The sequence below is a fragment of the Tenrec ecaudatus genome, chromosome 16 (genome assembly GCF_050624435.1).
Source record: "Tenrec ecaudatus isolate mTenEca1 chromosome 16, mTenEca1.hap1, whole genome shotgun sequence".
NCBI classification, from domain to species: domain Eukaryota; kingdom Metazoa; phylum Chordata; class Mammalia; order Afrosoricida; family Tenrecidae; genus Tenrec; species Tenrec ecaudatus.
Genome location: NC_134545.1, coordinates 96,245,677 through 96,251,381, shown reverse-complemented (window position 1 = coordinate 96,251,381; position 5,705 = coordinate 96,245,677). Strand labels below are relative to the sequence as shown.

The window sequence follows — 5,705 nt, the reverse complement described above, 5'->3', positions numbered from 1 at the left end:
GGTGGGGTGTGTCAGTGTTGGAGGGGGTGAAGTCAAGTCTTCGTTCTTTGGATTTGATTTCTCTAGAGAGTTGACTTCTCTGAGACTTTCTCAAATTTGGGGACCCACTGGGGACCCACATGGTTGCCTCATCCAAGCTAGAAATTCGACAGCTCTCAATCCCCAGAAACTTCCTTTACAGTGACTCCATTTGCAGGTCTCTCGGGAAAGAAAGACTGGCTATCTTTTGTGGAGACCTTGGAATTAGTTAGACCTGCTTTCCTCCGCTCCCTTGGTCCATGTATTCCTCTTGTTTAGATCAGGGGGTAGGTAAAAAGAGGTTGGCTGTTTTAGCCCATCAGGCAAGCTGTGCTTGTTAGGACAGAAGCCAGTGTGGCGCGGGCTCCTTGACCAGTCAGCAGAGGTCTCTTGCAGCTTCATTTCTTTAAGCGAATTAGCCTGAGAAGCCCCTAGGAGGCTGCTAGGGATTTGGAGAGTAGAATTAGGATAGGTGGCAAATGCAATCCACATGGTCACCAGCTAAGCAGGATAATGAGAGCCATCAACAAGGCTGACTCAAGACCAAAGCTCTCAAGAAGCTGAAAACAGCCCAAATGCCCATGAGTTGAAGAGTGGGTATAGGAATTCTGGAATGTACACACAATGGAGTACAATGCATCCCTAAAACACAATGATGAAACGGTGACACACCTCATGACATGGATGGAGCTGGAAACCGTTATGCTGAGTGAAATTCTCATGTATGCACTCACTCACTCACTCATTCACTCATTCACTCACTGCCAAAGAATAAATTCCGACTCATAGCAACCCTATAAAACACAACTGCCCTTGTGAGTTTCCAAACTGTAATTGTTTCTAGGAGTAGAAAGGCCCGTCTTCCTCCCAAAGAGTGACTGGTGCTTTCGATCTGCTGACGTTGCAAATCACAGCCCAGCATGTAACCACTTCTCCATCGGGGCTCTTTGAACAAAGGACTCTCAAAGAGCAAATATCCCATGAGTTCACTCCTACTATAAGGATGAACACCAAGATGGACACAGGCTTCTGCTCTCAGGTCATGTAATCTTCTACCCCAGTCTCCCAAGCAATGAGGAAGAGAGCCTGCCTGTCCCCCATGAGCCATAGATCACCCCTCCTACATGTACATCTTGCAAATCACTCCAGCAGAGGAGATCTTACATCAGCTTGGGTCAGCTCATCAAGATGAGGGGAGAGGAAGAAGGCCATTCAACTACCATACAACCTTATGCTAAGGTCACCCCAAATCAATAGTCACCTCTCCAGTAGTGATAAGCGAACCTTACTGAAAACCCGAGTTCAACTTGGGGAAGGGCGTATGTATAGCTAGGTGTGGTAGTTACATAATCTGTTGTCAATTTAAGAGGATTAAGAGTGAAGGGGTGGAGTTTAGTCTGTCAATCATCTCAAAGCTTGATGACCTCATTTGGAGGCATAAAGGAGATAAATAGCTCGCTGGACGCGAAACACAAGCTCACTCCCTCAGAGATATTGCATCTGACAAGACACGTGGAGCTATGCTAGTTCTCTGAGCTGGAGAAGCCATATGAAGTCCCCTGCCAGTGCTGAGATGCTTACAATGCCACTGAATCCACAAGACTTCCCACCCGCTTGTCTGTGATCTTCCTGCATTCGGTGTCATTGCATGTGTTTCCTGAGTCTGAACAGGACTTTATAGATTGGCATCAGACATATGGGTTAATATCGGACTTGATCTGGACTGGCCTGGGATGTTTCCTTAATGTACAAGTACTCTTTATATAAAGCTCTTTCTTATATGCAATATGTCTCCGTGGATTTGTTTCTCTAGTCTATTCAGACTAACCTCCTCAGGAAAGGTGATTGCATGTCTGTTGGTGGGTACTGGGAGAAGTACTCCTGTCAGGAAATACTTAACAATACTTATATAGAACCCAAGGGGGAGAACATGCCCTGTACTCTGTTCCTAATTGGACATTTAAAAAAGTAGTTTTGTTGGCATACAACTCACATACCATACAATTCAATAGTTCAAACACATCAAGAAGAGTTGTACAATGCGTGGACACTTTGTATCTTGTTTCTAACCAGCCCTTGGTGACCCAGGCCACGTGTCATAGACTACTGGGACTTTAGACTCTGTTCTTTGGAGCGCTGCAACATCCTTCCGAGGCCACTGCAGAAGGGTTCCATGCGGAAGCTCCACTAAGTGAACTGGGCTTTCCTCCAACTCACCTGTAGAAGATTTAAGGAACTGAGAACCTTCCGCGGACTTAATGCTGAAACGCCCTAGTGAGCAGCAGATGACTGTCTGCCCAAAGTGCTGGAGTTGGCAGTCATGAGACATTGGTTCTGCGCTCTTGCTTTGAGGCCACCCAATAAACGGTGACCTGAGACTACCATATACGCGTGAGTTCAATGCCCTCCTGGCTTTCTTATGACATGTGTTCATCTGCTGGGCACGATTCTGCCTTTGTGAATGAGTGCTATTGAAAGTTTTGTCTTCATCTTTGTCTACGTAAAGATTCTGCAAGAACACAACGAATTGTTTTGAAATACCCATTTATCTGAATGCTATACATGTTTTGTTATGATCTGCACAGTCATCTGCCTTTGTATCGTCAATTAAATACAAGTAAACATTAAAAAAAAGTTCTGTCCTATCGCCAACCCTCATCTGTCATGTCCAGTCACTTGAGTTTAATCTGTACAAGTCAACAATTCACGTATTGTGGTCTGAAGTCAGTCTATACTTGTATAATTTCCTTTTGCCAACAATGCTTTAAATTCCATACCATTGGCAAGTTGATGATATTATCAACAGAGTTATCTTATGGCCCAGGGGATGATTTATAACATTCCCTACCATAAAATGAGAATGATGTCTCCAAAGTGAACCAGAGACACATATAAACCATGCATATATGAGTGGATTTGGGGCTCCCACTTAATTCTTGTACCAATCTAAGAACGATTCCTCCTTATAACATGGCCCTGCTTGATGCATGGCTTCATGAAGATTTGGGAACTATAGCAAAGTGTGGTGAAGAAACCAGATGATGTCCAGCAATCAGGAAAAATAACATTCGACTTCTTAAAGGCTTATCTTAAAGCAGGCAGCTATCTAAGTGAGGCATCAACTAAGTCCACATGGAAGAAGCACATCAGCCTGTGTGATCCAAGGATTGTAAATAATAAAATCCAAATCTAAAGGAGGACATGATATCAGAGGTGGAATTGTGAACACCTGGTTTATAGAAGGCGATGAATGACAGTGGAAGCCCCAAATCCATGTGCAGGGTCCCCACATGCATTAGGCCTGTGATGAATCCCCTCTGACCATAGTCCAGGGGTGTGAGGAACCTTGCTGTCAGAGAACACTGTAAAGTTGATTATGGCCGATGTAACTAGGTTAAAGTATAATATCAGTTGATCTCCCTTTTGGCCCATTTTAAAGCTTTTTCGGTTGTTGAAAATGTCTGCTTTCTTTTTGCTAGAGCATTTCCAATGCTGTGTCTAAATAGGGTTGTGGGTGGTTTGGATTGCTGGCTTCCTGCTTGTTCTGTATGATTTCCTGTCTGTGGAATCCAGGATAGGTAGATCTGTAGAGACAGGACATAACTGATGCATTGATCATTGGATTGGCAATTGCCTGGGGCCATGGCAAAGGAGGACAGGGAGTCGTGGAAAGCTAACAACAGTGAGGATGAGAGTAAAATGTCCTGACATTTATTGCACAAATCTTAATGTGATTGTGTAATATGTAAAGCATCTTCCAATAAAACTTTTTTGGTTGTTGTTCAAAAGACCTGAGCTCTGAACTTGAGCCTAACAGAGATTACCTGAAGGTGCTTTATAAGGTTCATGTGACTAGAGGTGAGGGCTGCCTATCGCCTACACTATAGGCCTGTTGAAGCAGGAAACGTACTAAATGCCATTAGACCCAAATCTATGAAGTAGATCACTTAAAGCTACGCTCCTGAACATTTTTCAAATGAAAAACAAAGCAAACCCTCCTTGAATTCACTTAAATTTGGGAATGTTGTGCAAGAACGGAGCCTTAAGGGCTCATTTATATTCCTATCCCCTAGTATGTAGTGGCAGGAATCCTGGTGCCTTAGTGGTTAAGTGTTGAGCTGATAAAAGCAAGGTCAGCAGTTTGAAACTACCCGCTACTCCATGAGAGAAAGATGAGGCTTTCTACCCTCACAAAGAGTCACAGTCGCAGAAACCCACTGGGGCAGTTCTACCCTGTCTATATGATAGGGTGGCTATGACATGACCCCCCTTGGAAATCCCTTTTTATGTGAGTTGCCATCAACTTGATGGCGATAAGGTTTCTCTGTTTCTAGCATGTAGTGGACAAAGAAAACTTTTCAGAAGGGAAACCCGTGAAAAAAATCCCCTCAGGGGTCCCAAGATTCCACGACTACCACGAAACAATTCTCCCCTCATAGAAAAAAGAGGTGGGACTGCTGCTAGCAGTTTATCAGCAAACAAGGCTGGAGCAGTCTCCCTCTGTCTTCCACTGAGGGTGCTGTGAGGCAAGCACCTCACAAGTCACACGGACTTGTTTGGCTCCATCTCTGTAGACGGAGTGAGGAAAAGCATGGTGGGCTTAAGGAGTTTTGGAATCGCAGCATCTACCTCAAGAAACAAAGGCCAGAATGCTACACCCCTCACCCCGTACATTCCCTCGAACCAAACATGAGACACTCACTGCTGTTGAGTTGATCCCAACGCACAACTACCTTAGGGTTTCTATGGCCATCAACCTTCTACAGAAGCAGAGTGCCACATCATTCTCCCACGGAATAGTTGATGGATTCGAAGCGTCCACCTTGGGGTTAGCAACTGAGCGCTTTAACCACTGTGCCACCAGGGCTCCTCTCCCTAGTACAGTCACCAGGTTTGACTGGGCTCTGACCATATCCATTGCATTGTCAAGGGTACCAGGCCAGCTCTGAGCTCCAGGCAGTGTCAGATTACCCACTAAGCAAGGGAAGCAGAGGCAAAGTTATACTTACTTATGAATCTGTAGTGAACCATGTCCTGGGTTTCTACCACATCCTAGATTCTGCCTCCTGGTATGGCAGACTGTGTCTCTCCCAACCCCACAGTACCTTCCGACAGTATCCAGGGCTCTTCTCAATGTTTCAATCCTCCACAGGGACAGAGTACCCAATAAGGAAGAAAACCACAGGCTCGCTTGTGCTTAACGCAATCATGGGTTTTTACCACATTCCTGCAACTGTTCACTACCGATTAGTCAGTAAGCATAAGTAAGCCCATGCTTACCTTGCTTATTTATACAGGGCCATCTGCCCCTGGCTCTGGGACGTTCTGGCCTAATGTGAATCCCACCTTGAGCTTGGCTCTAGAGACAGTGTCAGCAACATTGACAACTGCTGGGATCATTCCTTTTTGGGAATAAGTTATGAAGAAAAACCTTCAGGGGATCTGTGTCTCGCAGTCTTCTACAGCACTGTGGCCAAAGATAACCAAAGAACTCTGGCCTAGAGACGTTTATCACACATGAGCTCAGGATTAAATTACCAGTCCACAGAGGCGTTACGGTAAAAAGTACATCTAATTCCCAGCCCCAGTTCTTCAACACCATATACTTCTCGCTATAGCTTGAGAAAGCCAAACCAGACGTGACTCAGGCCTAGGTCCCTTAGCTGATTAGCCTATCCACTCTTCTG

At 45.0% G+C, this 5,705-nt stretch overlaps 1 protein-coding gene across 1 annotated transcript in view; it reads right to left on the bottom strand.

Moving 5' to 3' along the window:
• ACSL5 (acyl-CoA synthetase long chain family member 5) overlaps positions 1–5,705 on the bottom strand; it is a 65,775-nt gene that overhangs the window by 3,868 nt on the left and 56,202 nt on the right. The window lies entirely within an intron of this gene.